This window comes from Manis javanica, chromosome 12 (assembly GCF_040802235.1).
Source record: "Manis javanica isolate MJ-LG chromosome 12, MJ_LKY, whole genome shotgun sequence".
NCBI lineage: Eukaryota > Metazoa > Chordata > Mammalia > Pholidota > Manidae > Manis > Manis javanica.
Window position 1 is genome coordinate 41708172 of NC_133167.1, and position 15815 is coordinate 41723986.

Below are 15815 nucleotides of genomic sequence, written 5' to 3' on the forward strand. Positions count from 1 at the left end.
CCTTCTTATTTTGTCATTTGGAGCATATTCCCCTGCCTCCTCATTTTGTGTGACTTTTGTGCTTGGTACTATGAATGTTGAATGGGCTCACTCTCCTTGTTTTGAAGGATTGGTCTTGTGTAGGAGAGTCCCCTGTGTAGAATTCATGTCCCTTATGATTTTGGCAAGCTGGAGGCTGAGTAAGTATGAGATGGGCTCCCAGAGAAGGGTCCTGCTGGCTCAGCCTTGGGAGTACATTGGGATGGGCACCTTGGATTCTGTACTGGCATGGAGAAGGGTGGTGGGCCAGTAGCAGGTGGGAGGCACAGTCCAGATAACTCCTGGATTGGCTCCAACTGATACCCCTCTGCTTTCTAACCCATATGCCTGTGTACACTCTGAGACTTATTGAGACCACTCTGGGGAATTCCCATGCCCATAGGAGCCTGCTGGCAGTATGGAGTCAGGATCTGTGCACATTCTTCCTAAGCCCCTGCACAGTTTGGGCTGCTCCAGGGGATCCCCACATCAATGTCCACTGGACCCTCTGGGGGCTGGGATCAAACACCATGCACACATGTGTTCCCCTGTAGCCCCTGTATACCTTGGGATGTTCCAGAGAATTCCTGCATCAGCACCCACTGGGGTATGTTGGTGGTCAGGGATCAGGCCCCACATGCATGTTCCCCAATGGTGCTCTGGGGAGCCAGCAGATTTGTCCACCCTCCCTGTGAGCTGGGAACTTTCTGCTCCTGTTGATAGGGGCTGGGTCAGGGGACAATAGCAGGCAGCAAGGGGGTACTGCTGGATCTCCTGCAGAAGCACCTGGGTAAGGGTGGGGTCAGGGACTACCTAGACCAAGTTTGATTCTGCTCTTCATCACACTAAGATATGCAGAAGGAGCACTGGCCAGCTCCTCTGATACAAATAGCCTCCTATGGGGTCTTTGCCAAGCAATGGATGTTCTGAAACTTGTGTTCTTTCCCTTACGGTTTAGTTGAACTTTAAACTAAAAGATTTGTTTCCTGTGCCTCAGGGCAGGGAGTCCATGACTGGCTCTCTCCCCCTCTCCCCTCTGCTGTTCTCTGTGCTGAGGGTGGGGTTCTTGCAGTTACCTTGTTTCTGTCTCTCCTACTGTTTTGTTTCTTTTTTTAATGTGATTTCTCTGTCCCTTGTTGTATAGAAGGTGTTCACTTCAGTCTTTGTTCTTCTTCAGGGTGAAATGCTCTATGTGTAATGTAGACTTGGTGTGTAGTTGGGAGAGTTGGGTTCAGGCTCTCTCTCACCCACTGTCTTCCCAGAATCCCTCAAAAGTATTTTCAAGGTATTAATTTGGAATCAGTTCATCAAAATTTAGGAAAAATTCACATTATGCTGATTGAATGTGTTTAATCACTATTCATTGAATATAAAACAAAAAATAGTTCTGGCAATGTTTTAAGGAATCACAAGGAACACAGAGTTTCCTTGAACATTCACATGGACAGACTCACTACTAAGTGTGGTAAAGGAAGCAATCATTAGAGGAGATGAAGCATCCATCTTTTTCTTCCTGAATAAATGCATATGTAATAAAATAAAAATATTTTAATTCAGCAAAGTGCACTTTCATCAATGAGTAATAAGCAACATAACAAAACTTGTATTTTTTGTAAATAAAAATTTACAAATCATTTCTATTTTGGAATAATTTGTACAATAGGGGTAATTTATAAATTTAGATGTATAAGATGAGATATAGAAATCATAGAAAGTATATGGATATGTATATGTGTATGTGTACATGTATGCATGTATTGGTTCTATTGTCCCTTCATAGCTTTAGGAAGTTGATATATTCATGGCTTAAACATACTAGTGTCATCTTGGGATCTATACCAAATGCTGAAGTGATACCTGGAGAGAGGTTCATTTTTATTTCTAGAGTGAGAGATTCATTTGTATTTTTGGTCAATCATAGAATTTCCTACTTTTTTTTTTTTACAGTTGTTATGAAATGAAAACCTGTATTTAGTCCTTTTTAAATTCCAGCAAAAGTTCCTTCCAATTTTTCCTTTAACAACCAAAGTCCTCATGTCATATGCTTTAGATATAAGTGTTTCAGTTTCAAAATGATCTTTGTTTTACATTAAATACAACCCTGGGAAAACAATACTAATACACTTCTATATAAAGAACCTTGTTAGATATAACCTCTTCTTTAATTTATTACTGGCTCCTGCCTTCTTTTCTCTTAGCATTTTCCTTTTTTTAGTAACAAAGATAGGTTTGTACCAATTGTGAAACTGTACCTCAGGTTGCTGTAGTAACTAATGGCCCTCAGAGTGATGCCTGGAGATGGCCAGAGTACAGTAGCCAAGACTGGCCTGGATTTAAGCAGCAGAGGTGGGAGAAGTCCTTGAGTGTGCCCTTTTGGTGGCACCCCTGGCTTCTCAGGTGCTAGAAGAACTGAATGAGTTTCAGTGATTCCTGAGGACTCAGGTTTCTTTCATTTAGTGTGGATATTTCTTGGTGACTGTGAGCTAAATAAATCTTAGAATTAACCTATATCTCCAGGGCTAGTGATGGTCCAAAGTTTGTGAGTCTTTGGGTAATGGCAGAAGATTTCTTCAAATTTATCTTAGTCTGGCTACAATGAACAGAGCTGCAGTTATATTGCCCTTGAACTTAATAGTGAGTAAACGGGCTTACTACATTATTCCTTTTTACTTAGTAGCCTTTGCAAGTAAATATTTCATTAATCCTGAAAAAGGTAAGAGACCAGAGAAAGGTTTTAAAAATAGTTATTAAAGTGAAGCCATCTGGGACTAGGTAAAAATAATAATAACAAATAAGAGCTATAGATATGTTTTTTAGTCCTTAAAATGTGTCAAGGTTTTAGAAAAGTATTAGGAATAATTGCCATAATTGCCAAATACATCATCAAGTATTTGGATGAAAGGTGCTTTGATAAATATAAGAATGAGTTCTTTAGTTAATAATAACAGTAATTTGGCACTTTATATGAGCACTTCAATATACATTAGATCCATTAAACATCCCAACAGGCAGCCTCTTACCTAGACGACCAAATGGTAGGAACTGACTCATAAATGTTCAGAGAGCAAGTTACCCACATAATCTGAATTTCAATCTGTGACTTCTCATTCCAGGTAGTTCCCTATGTTTAGACACCCATAAGGTCTACATTTATTAATTAAACCTGTAGTGGCTATGTACTGAGAACTGTAATAGGTGTCAGGTTTCCCAAGATGAATAATACCTAGTTCTGCTTGTGTTCACTTGGTCGTCCTTAGCTGCACACATGTTATTCTGTATGCGGCAGTAGCCTGTTGGGTTTTATGCTAGCTCCAGCCTGGGAATTTGCTGTGAAATATATGTTTCATGACAATTATGTTTTCAAGCTGAGAAATATTTCTCAGAACTAGACTTGCTTATACTGTTTGCATATCATATACTAAAAACACAATTGTGCATGGATATCTGGGTGGGACCATGACTTTTTTTATGTGACTGTACGGAAATTTCCTTTCAGAAGTTTTCAAACATTAAGTTATTAACAAATCAAATACACTATACCATTCTTTTAAAATTTATTTTCTTCTAATGTTCCTCTGCTCTTGAGTCAGTTGGTTTTAAGCCAGTTGGTTCATGCTACCTGGATTACTCCCGTTTGGCTCCCTCTTTTAATTTTTTTTATGTTTATTTCTGATTTTGAAGATCAAAGGCTCTGAGAAAACTACTTTTCTTTTTTTGTGTGATGGTTAATCCATGGATCGCCTGTTAAGTTCTTTGTCTTCTAGACACAGGTTCCTAAATGTTAGACTGGAAAAGACCTTAGAAATGAACACTTCCCAACTTGCATAGATAATTTCTCAGGCCTTAATTTATTCCTAGGGATGTGTTATGTCTTTTCAGTTTCATCAACACTGGGCATACGTTTCTCAAAAGAATGAGAGAGACAGCTACTAACAATAATTCCAAGGTAGTAATTCTTACTACTCATCAACTTTTCATATTATATGTTAATATTACACTATATCCATAGCCCAATTAAAATGGTTTTCAAAAAGATATTTGGAACAGATTGGTGGTTGACAGAGGCAGGGGTGAGGGTGGGGCAAAATGGGTGAAGGAAGTCAAAAGGTACAAACTTCTATTTGTAGAATAAATAAGTCATAGGGACATAATGTACAGTATGAAAACTGTAGTTAAGAATATTGTATATTTGAAAGTTGCTAAGAGATTAGAACCTTTAAAGTTCTCATCACAAGAAACAATTCTGTAACTATGTTTGGTGATGAAGGTTAACTAGACTTATTGTGGTGATCATTTCACAGTATATATAAATATCAAATCATTATGTTGTGCACCTGAAACTAATATAATATTGTATGTCAGTTATACCTCAATTTAAAAAAACATTAAATTCAGAGCAAAACAGTGTCCAACAAAAGGTATTTGGGTTACCTTTATCACTGTTTTCTATTGGAAGGGATAACTAAGAGATGATTATATGGTTACCGGTCTCAAATGTGTTTGGACCTATATTTTAATGTGGGTGCAGAAATTTGCAATAATTCAGATAAAATAATGAAGCTTTCCAGTGAAGCTCAGAATTTAAAATACAGAAGCTGCCCATTTTCCATGTCTTGGGCTCTTGCTTATCCCCTCCTTTCTCTCTACCTAACGTTGGGGATAACCAGCATCTTTGGTCTAAAGAAACACCAGCTAAATAGAGATTATCCCCTTCATTCCCATCAGATGACTTGCTATCAGGTTTCCCCCATCCCATGTTTGTTAGGGAAGTTAATTAAAATTTTTACTCTAAATAGAGATAATTAAAATCTTTTTCCCTAGCCATAAGGAAATAATTAAACAGGAAAATAATACCACGAGGATGTGGAAAGAAACAATTTATACTACTACCAATAATGGGAACAATTAGCATTTATTCACATTCTTTAGCCAAAAACTTACACTATATTTGAGTATTCTTCATATTTGATGAAGACTATGCAACTACATTTTTTTTTTGCCTCGACATTGAATTTCTTCCAATGAAATTATCTAGCCAATCAAAAAAGTTTCTTGATACTGTTCCTGTCTAGAAATGGCTTACTTACTCCAGTTAGAAGGCAAATCCGCTGGCCAATTTCTTTCATTTTCACCAAGCAAACTAAATTCTTCCTCTTTACTTCTGCTGCTCAAAGTTGTATCCTTTGAGTTCAGAAAAAGAACCATTTCCATTGATTATTTCTTGGGTTCTCAAAATCATAGCCACCAGTGGATTCTATGATAATATGCTGTTGTTCACGTAAAGGACCTCTTGTGACTTCATGTTTTTGTTTGAATAAAGAATTCTCATGGATGTAAGAAACTGGAGTGCTTGCTTAAAATAGCCCCTCATTCTACTTTAATTCTCTAAATATTTTCTTTCTTTGGGCAATATCCAGGTATTGTTCCCTTTAAGAGGGAAACACACTTATGCAGTGTCAAATAACTTCACATCATGCAATAAATATCAAGTAATGAATGATTTTTGACAGTTTAAAAAAGTTATCAATCATGCATTCATTCTAATAATATTTCTTGAATGTCTTCCATGCTATCCCAGTTTGATGATTCTAAGTGTTTCTGTGATTGTTATTTTAATAGACTACTGATTATAGTCCATGTCGTCTTGTCTTTTTAGGATCCAAAGCAGGGGAGATCAGGATTTTTTAGTAGCTTTCAAAGTCTTGTCTGTTGGATGCACAAGTCAGTTGCCTGCAAGAAGGTCTGAGGGAAGGTCCAGGGCATCACACACAGTGTGTGCTTAGGAGATGTCAATTCTCTATTCACCCATCCACAACTTTTCTTCTCCAGTAGTGTAAGGGATTAATATCTCAAATTGTGACATTGTCATGGTGGATGTAAGCCTCACCAGGGTTGTCATCTTGTCTTTTCTGCTTACTTCCGTATTTCCACATCTTGGAGAGTGCCTAACCTGGTAGGAGCTGCATAAATGAGTGCTGACTGACAAGAAAGATGTGCCTTCCCCCAGCTCTGCTCATAACCTGTGGAAGGCAGCTTTCTACCCCACCCAAGCTCCAGTGAGGCACTGGTTACTCCCCTCTCTTCTCCCACATCTTTGGTTGCCTCAGGGTTTATGGGGTAAAAGACATCTTTGTACAGAGATAGTTAAGCCATGCCTCACATTTTCCTCAGTTTACCTCTTGTTTCATTGCTGTCTACTTCGATTAATTTGTGTTTATTTCTTTAACATTAATTATATAACTGAATACTTGAGGCCCACTTCCATAGTCTTAGCTCCTAAAAAATCTTATTCTGATGGAAGTAAGAAAATTTAAATAAGTCTTGTTGGTCAAAGATATAAGTTAACTGTAGGGAATTGTTCTGTGCCTATACTTTGTTAGTGTTTATTTTCGGTTCATCTAGTAAAGATCTGGGGAATTGTGAAAAAAAAGCAGGTACCTAAAATTTAACTTTTAGTCATACATCTTGAAGAATTATGGTGATTCCATGGAAAGCATGAAGGCTCTTACTACACTGTGGGGCAAGGTTTAATTACTTGCAATCGAATTATCTACTACTTGCAAAAGAAATTTGCCCTTACACAAAACTGACATCTTAGGTATACAATACTACTTCTAAACCAGTAATGTAATGGTGTGAACACAAATTATACATAATCTCTACACACTACATATTCATGCTATTTCATACTATCTATATTCTGTGGATGCTAGATAGATGACAATTTAGAGAATCACTTACTCATAGTTGATCTGAGAAGATATAATAGATTTTGTTTGCAAATCTTTACTGCTTCTATTTTAATTCTCAAGAGAGAACTGAGCTGTATACAGTGTTGTGAGAGAGTGCCAGCACTACCTTTATGGTAATGTGACTGGTGGGGCCGTCTATTTCAAGCCAGGTAGAAAATGGAAGAGTACATTAGGGGATCATTACTAGTCAAGGTTTTAGTTTCTTATCATCTGGGCATAGTAACTCAGCAAAATACTTCCCTAAAAGTATAAATCTTAATTTCTTTGTCTATAAAGTGGTTATAATGATCATGTTTACTTCATGTGGTTTACTGTGAGAATTAAATTAATTAGTATATGTACAGTATATGGAAGAGTGTCAGCACATAGCACATGCACTGTGTCAGCTATTATTTATTATTATTATTATAACCAGATCAGAGTGGATAAACTCAAGGGATACTGGTTGTTTTAATTTATAGAAAGGCATATTTCTTTCCAGGGAAAAGAATACTCCTTATACTTTCTCTATCAAGCACCATGCGATCTATGATATTACATTAATAAATACTTGGTGAGAATTAAATGAAAGGAAAGTGAATTGGATGGCTCTACAAGATTTTTCAAGTAAGTGTGGCAAAATCAATGCTTCTTATTATCAGCTGTTGTGATCTTTCTGGAGCCACCTGTCAGGTAGTTCTGTTCTTTCCCTTGGATGGTGATGACAACCTCTCTGTCTCCCTTCAGTAGAGACCACCTCTTTCCAAGTAGGGTTTAATCTCCCTAGAGAGGCTTCCCATGCTCTAAGATTATTTCAGATATTTCTTGGCTTAGGTCTAGATTTTAGAATATCATTAACTACTTTGGAGCTCCAAATCATCTGCCAAACGACCACACACTGTTTTACATTATATTTAAATCTCTAACCCAGAGAGGGGAAAGAAAACTGGAATTTGTCCTTATTGATTTTATGAAGAGGGTAAGAAAAACCCTTAAAATAATTCAACCACTTCTATTTTTAAAGTTATGGGTCATTAATAAAATCATACCTTGTTCATCTTGGATATATGGGATTTCATGTTTTTTGCATATGAAAAGGTTTAGCTCTCCCGTTTTAATGGTGAAATTTATTTTGATTATTGGATGTAATAATCTTTTACTTGCTTATGTATACTCTGTATCAATGTTGTGTAATTCTGTTTCTGCTATATGTGACATAAATATTAGGCATGCATGATGATAGCAAAAATTTAGTAAGGTTCTAAAGAATTTTCATTGTACAGTATTGCCAGTAAGGAGATGAGTGGCTTGCTCCTGTTGTCACAATCACTTTGAATGTGTCTGATACTGAAAAATATCAATGCTTAGGAGAAGTCAAATGTTATTTCTTTCTGATGAAACAAAGTTAATTACTAGTAATTGTTGGATTAGTTTGCTAGGGCAGCTGTAAAAAACTACAACAAACTGGGTCACTTAGAATAACAGAAGTTTATTATCTCACAGTTTCAGAAGCTGGAAGTCAAAATCAAAGTGTCAGCAGGGTTAGTTCTTTCTGGAGGCTACGAGGGAGAATCTGTCCAGGACTCTCTCCTAACTTCTGGTGGTTTGTTAGCAATCTTCAGTGTTTCTTGCCTTGTAGATCTCTGCCTTCATCTTTACATGGCATTCTTCATGTGTGTGTCCAAATTTTCCCTTTTTAGAATGATACCAGTCATACTGGATTAAGGGCATGCTCTAATCCAGTATGACTTCATCTTAACTAATTATGCCTGCGGTGACCCTATTCCAAATAAGATAATATTCTGAGATTACTAGGGATTAGGACTTCAACAAAAGAGCGTTTATGGGGGGCACAATTCAAGCCGTAACAATCCTCAGATTTCATTTTTAAACGTTATGAGCAATGGGACCTGTCCCTGGGGTTTGTGTCATACTTGAAAATATGAAGAAAATCACCAACCAAAAATAAACAAACTAGCCCGCTGGTCAACTAAACAACCCTCTGCCAGCCAGGGATTTTCACGCTCAATTGACAAATGGATTGAGATAAACTTCACTTCACAAGCACAGATTCAGAAATTATATTCTCTTACATCTTTGCAAGGATTTAACACCCAACAAATTATAGTGTGGGAAATACGTTCTAAAAAAAAGAGAAACAGAAGAGAAGAAAATTAATTTGGAAATCTTCAGATTTTATAATAATCAATTTACTAAGAAACTGTATGGGTACCACCCATCCTGCATTCTGTGGAACTGCTCCAGTCTTACCAGGAAAATCTTACACCCCCTAAACATCACTTTCACATCCAAATAAATGCTTAATATTTACTAGATGGCAAAATAAGTTACTGGTTAATGATGACTTGTTACATTACCACTTCACTTTTACCTGGAACATACTATAAGAGGTGTAGAAAACCTACACATGAAAAACTGAAGACATTTTTAAGGTTGCCTTATACAGCATATAATATTTAAAAGTAAACGACCTTTAATTTTAATGTATTGACTATTTTTTAAAAAAAGATAGAGATGAGATGAGTGTTTTGGTTTGACAGCCAGATGTACTCTAATGTATTTCAGTCTTTAATGTAAATACAGATACATTTAGAGGCTCAGTTACAGTGGGGAATGGACAATGTTTTTTACCCTTTTCACCAAATTATAATCTCTAATGCTCATTAAAAAATTACTGGAAACAGGTGCTTTTTTTGGAGGAGACATCTATTTCTGAGACATCTTACTATGATATGAACAACTTTTAGTGTTTTTGATGTTTGATCACTATCACTAACAAAACAGTATATCCAAAACTGCAACATTTTTCTTACTAATAATAGTCCAGAGAATCTTACAAAGCAATAAAACCCTATTAAGTCATAGCTACCACAAGGACTACTACCTAAAACCCTGTGCTTTTTTATTTAAACTGAAAACAGCATTTGAGACCAAGCTTGTGTTTTCATAAATAAGTAATTTAAATTAAATTTCAAAAAGTTGGATTGTATTTTTTTGAAGCCTTCTATATATCTGAGATATAGAATCTGCAGCTTCTATGATAATAGAAAGATGTTTGAATTTTTCACTTTTTTATTCCTGGTTTTGTTTATGTGGACATTAATTGGTATGGCAAACACAAACTCAAGATAACCTTATGCTCACAGTAAAAGACAACTTTTCAAAATCAGTCAGATCTTAATTTATTCCTATTTGTCAGAATATATTTCATTCCCTTTATGAATGTAAAAAGTCATTCAAATACACATCTTCAGAAATGCTGGCAAATCACAGGTATTGATGAAAATTCAGAGAGTTTATTAGTCTTTTTTCTTGAAATATACATGGCATCTCAATTAAACAACACTTCCTTAGTTCTGCATTCAGGTCTAGTTTTGGTAATAAAAAATACCAATTCTAAGTCTAGTTATAGCCAAGGAATATCAACAGAACACTGAGTTCTTCAATCAAGCCCTCCAGGCAACTCTGATACCACAATAAGTTTGAGGTTGGCAAATGCATTCTTGTTCTATTCCTTGTTACTTGCTAACAGAATCCCTAGTGAGATATTAGGTGGAGATCCTATGATCTCAGGAAAAGTGGTTCCAGTTTCTGGCCTAAGAGCAAGCATGTGACTCAGATCTGACCAATGAAATGTAAGGGGAAATCCCTGTTGAGTCTCTTGGGGAATATTTTCCTTTCTGATACAAGTCAGGGTACTGAGAGAAGCCATCTGCCCTGTACCACTGGCTATTTCTGTCTTTGAACATGGTTATAGAAGGATGTGGGGCTTGGGGCTCCTGTAACTGTCTTGCAACCCAGAAAAGTCCAAAAGACTAATTTCTTAACAGCATAGCCAGCAAGTGAAATTTAAGTTTAAAGAATCTAGACGAAATATCAGAAGGATCTTCTTCCCCCTTTTAATTTTAAAACAAATAGATTCCAATAGAAAAGTTTCCTTTCTCTCTCTTGAAGGGGTGGTAGTTACACGAGTATAATTTGAACATTGATGCAATATTTACAACCAGAGTTAATCTGGATGTATATATAAACCATATATGTATGTATATAAAACTATGTTTATTTATTTATATCTGAAGGGAAATTTACTGGAGAGATATTTTGACCAGTAATCCTTATAAACACCTTAGAAATGGTCACCCACTCCTCTTTTGGTTGAGCCAGTTTACGTATATGGCTGGACTTCTGGTTTATTTGTATAAGGTTAACTGTCTTTCTACAGACATGTTTGCCATATAAGTGAAAGTATTTTGAACTGGAGGTATCAAAACAATGGTAAGTTTTTTTTATCTTTTTCTCTTTGAAGACCATAGCTAGTTAATTTGACCAAAAGGCAGTTAGGGCACTTCATGAGCATTAGTACCATGGAGCCTTTTTTAATATATACTGTTATGATTTGCAAAGTAGTTTGGAATAAATGGCATCGATAAACCAAGCAGTTTCTGAAACATGTGAACAGAAGAAATCAGTAGAGATGTCATATACTTTTACTTTTTAAAAAGTGTCAACAATTTGAAAGAGAAAATATGCCAGATTTCCCTGGGGCCAGATAGCACAATGAAATAAAGATGAACACCAATTTAATGTTATTTATGAGATTTTAGTGAGGAGTTATTTCTTGAATATCTAATTGCCAGCTCAGTGTAAGCTCACAATAGGTAGCTGAATACAGTTAATTTGCTTTGATTACAGTCTTACTTGAGCTGGTCAACTGCTTAGAAAATGGGACTTTTTTTTTGTGGACAGAAGAGAATCCTATGGCACAAATGTGAACCTTCCCTAAACCATTTAACTTTGTGTTCAGCTTTAGCTCAGACAGTCCACTGTATGAAGAGCTGACAATCATCATTTTACATCAGTGAACTTGACCTTAAAGGACAATAAGTTGCACATACAAAGGAAAACAAATTATGCATGTCTAAAGTAATTGCTACTAAGAAGATCACTAAACTCCTTTAATGATATCCTATATGCTCATAAACTGATAATTGTAGTCTAGGTGTTCTTCATTTGCAGTTTTAAATTAGTCAAAACATTAATGTTTTCTAATGTGACTTCCTAGGGATGTGTTATTGTTTTTTTCAAAGGATGGAACCATCTTAATGCTCAGGAGAATACAAAAGTACACACCTCATGACCACAAGAAATAGGATGCTGGCTTGCCACAGCACAGTAATTGGCCGTTACTGTCTATCAGAGGGAAAGGGTGGGGATGGAATAAGGGAGACTCACCGTATTGATGGAGAGTGAGGTAAACCTAAGAAAACAGTTCTTGAAGAAGCTGAAGCCAGCTTAAGCTGGACTTCCAAATTCAGGTGAAACCTGAAAGATTAAGGACACTTTCTTTGAGATTGATAGCCTTGAAAATATTTTTGCCAGTAAGTTCCAGCAGCATGTTTTATATATTTTTGGCAACCCCCTAGATGTACATTGAAAACCAGTCTTCATGTGTAAATGTAATGTTCTTCAGGAAGCAAAACTTCAAATACCCATTGTTACATTTCAGATAACAGATGGGTTACACACTTCAAAAGGCAATTAATTAATTAAAGTACAGAAACACCAAAAGAGTTACCAGACCAAGGTCCCTTACTTGGTGCCATTATTTTCCAGGTTATGAATATTTATCTATGGATCCAGTAGATAAATAAAGTTGTATAGAAATAAACAAAGATCATATGCTGTCTTAATGAATACCTCAAAATTCCCCAGAGGTATAATAATGTAATCAGTTCAGGTGCAAAACTAAGTATAGAACACAAACACCTAATTTCTTAAATGAAGTAATACCCACATACATGGTAGACTTACTGAGATTTCTTAAAAACTATTATTGCAAGTTATATTTTAAAAGTTTACTTTACTGTTGCCTTGAAGAGAATTTTACAGTTAGCTCTGTTCAAAGGCTGAGGTGGTATAAATTGACTTAAAAATCTTCTCGTGGTTGAAGGAATTAAAACTACAGAAAATTTGAATTAATACTTTTGTTTCTAGTACTATACTTTGTTTTTGTTACTTTTGGATACTATAAAAGTATGGTTCATTATAAAAGTATGTAAATAATACATGCTCATTATATAGAAGATTATTGAGAAGCAAATAAAAACCACTAAAGCTACCTACTATTACTGAATCACAGACCATTTTGATGGATTTGAACTCAAGATCAAATAAAGCTTTCATTTACAACTGAGGAAACAGATCTCAGAGGTAAAGTAAGTTATCCAAGGGCACAAAGGTGCTTATTAGTAAAGATAGAACTCTGTCTCCTGATTTCTAATCAGAAGCTCATTTCTGATGTACCATGTTGCCCCTCTCTTTGCTCTTTCATTCACTTTTACCTTCAGTTCCTTAAATTCTCCTTAACCCAGTCACCTTGCCAAACCCATAATACCCTTCATCAACAAATCCATCATTCAAAACCTTTCCTACTTCCAAAGGAAATGTAGGCTGTGTGTGTGAGTGTGTGTGTGTGTGCACACACGTGTTCACATGTGTGTGAGAGAGAATAAGCACATAGGCAATGCACCTGTGGGATTGATTTGATGTAAGAGGTCCATGATCAAAGACCTTGTACAGTTATTAGAGGATAAAGAAAGAAACCATCAAAGCACATTGTAGACGAAAATAATTATGCAAATTTACTACTCTTTCAGGTAGAACATTTTCTAAATATGAAAAATTATTCTCAAAAATATATTTCTTCTGGCACCATAGAATTGCCATCTTCTATACCTAATAATAAATATGTATCTAATGTTGATTTATAAACAGCTTAAGAATAGCCTCCTTAGTCATATACAATCTATGCTGATTATGCTCCCTTTTAAAATTCTCTTATTTCCCCTCACAGTGCCAAGAAAGTCCTTTAGACTATTCTTGAGAAAACATTTTTATAAAGCCCTAACTTTTGATGCTGATTACAAAATTCATCAGTAATTAGCCTAAAATTAAAAATAGAAAATCCCCAAAGTGTTTTATTTTGACCTATTTGTCCTTTTTCATACCTAAAAATATAAAATTGAGCTTGTCACCAACCTATTTCATGTTATTTTATCCATCTTAGAGCCGTACAGTGCTCTGAAAGGAGGGTTGGATTTTCAGCTAGACTTGGACAGCAGGTACCACATGGAAGTTCTCCAACAGCTACTGGGATTAAGTGGTTCCCACCCCACCAAAGGGATGGTAGTACTCCCACTTCACCCCTCCCCCAGTTTTAATTTTACATTGGCCTCCACCACTGACACTTAGTTCTAAGACTCTACTGGTGCTCCAAGTCCCCAAGTGTGGAGTGTCTGAGACAGAAGATTGAGGATATGAGCCCTTTGCTTAGATGGGGGAGTCCTTCTGGGCTGTCTTCCCGTACAGGAGCCATCAGGGAGGAAAAGCCCTATTTATGCTAATTGGCATCACCTGTGTTGTCCCACGCTTATTAGGTGGTGACAGAATAACAAAGCAGAGAGAACAAGGGCTTTGCAGCCAGACAAGTCTAGGCTTGAATCCCAGCTTTACCCTTCTCTAGCTGAGTGACTTTGGGTGAGTTATTTCACTTCTTTGAGTCTCAGTCTCTTCACATGTACAATGGAGATAATAGTATTATTTCACAGGGGTGTTGAAGATGAAATGAGGTAATATCGGATAAGCACTTTGTTTAATATCTGCACTTGTATAGTGCTCCAAATATATGGGCCTTTTTTATATATGTGGCTCAGTGAGATAACAATGCAGTGAAACATTTCGGACAGACATCCTTGGAGGGACCTTCTTATTATATTTTTAACCCTCCATACAAATATATTTCTTTTGGGATCTTCAGAATTCTACATTTAATTTCTCAACTAGAAACTGTAGACTACTGAGTGTACCAGAGAGAGAGAGAAATGAGAATCAGCATTCATGAGTATTTTCTAATGACATCAGAGAGGAGAGCTTTGTCCAGGACACATACTAAGGGCTTTCTTTATTGTGTTAGGGTCTTCCTTCTTACACTGTTGGTCTGTGTGAGCACAGATTCAAGGACCCAAGAATAGGCATATAGTCTAATCAGGATTTATGGCTGTGAGACACCAATATCTTTCACTATGCTGCACTCAAATTGACATGTTGCTACATGTCAATTTAATTGGCCATTTTATGAGATAGGAAGAACAAACCAGTAGGGAAGTAACAATAAAACTGAAATAAAAAGCAATCAAACAAAATAGAAGAGCAGACACAATGATCAATCACATCACTGAGGTTGGAGTTGGAAAGGAGCTAGAAAATAGGGACTCTTGCACTGAACTTAGGGGCTATGTCCCAAAAGGAAAATGAAGAAACTCTGAAATTTTTGCATAGAACTCAGAATGTCAAGTTCATTCATAAGCATAAGGCCAGGTTAGTGGAACTCAGCTTCAAAGTGCTCTTAGAAAGAGGTATGCAGTGTTGGAGTGTCTGAGACAGAAGATTGAGGATATGAGCCCTTTGCTTAGATGGGGGAGTCCTTCTGGGCTGTCTTCCCGTGAGGGGCTTGTAAGCAAATAGTGCAATTGAAAAGAGTGCCAAGAAGACCAGTTAAAATGAAATGCCTGGGAAACCCATCTCTGCTGCTGTAGCTTGAGGAAGGCAAGGCCAAGCACAGTCTTGAGAATGTGAAGGGAATACTGTGGTGATACTAATGTCTGTCTTCTGTGTTCCTTAAAACAGGATATCAGAGAATGGACGTTATGCTGTAACACGAGAGTTAGCTTAGATAGCAAAAGAAACTACCTATGGCAAAAGTTGGGACCGAAACACATTAATTTCCAGTATTATGGACAAGATGTCTGTTCCTCTGTTCAAATTCTCCTTCTTTTTGAGATCTCCTAATGCCACGTTGAACCTAGTACCTCAATGAACATTATTACTGAAATACTGAAAAATGTCCAACTTTCCATACCCATATAGGAATTTATTTCATTAACTGAAGTACACTTCACATAACATTCACTATTTTAGCCATTTTGAAGTATACTTTTCAGTGACTTTTAGTACATTCACAACGTTGTGCAACTATTGCCACTATCT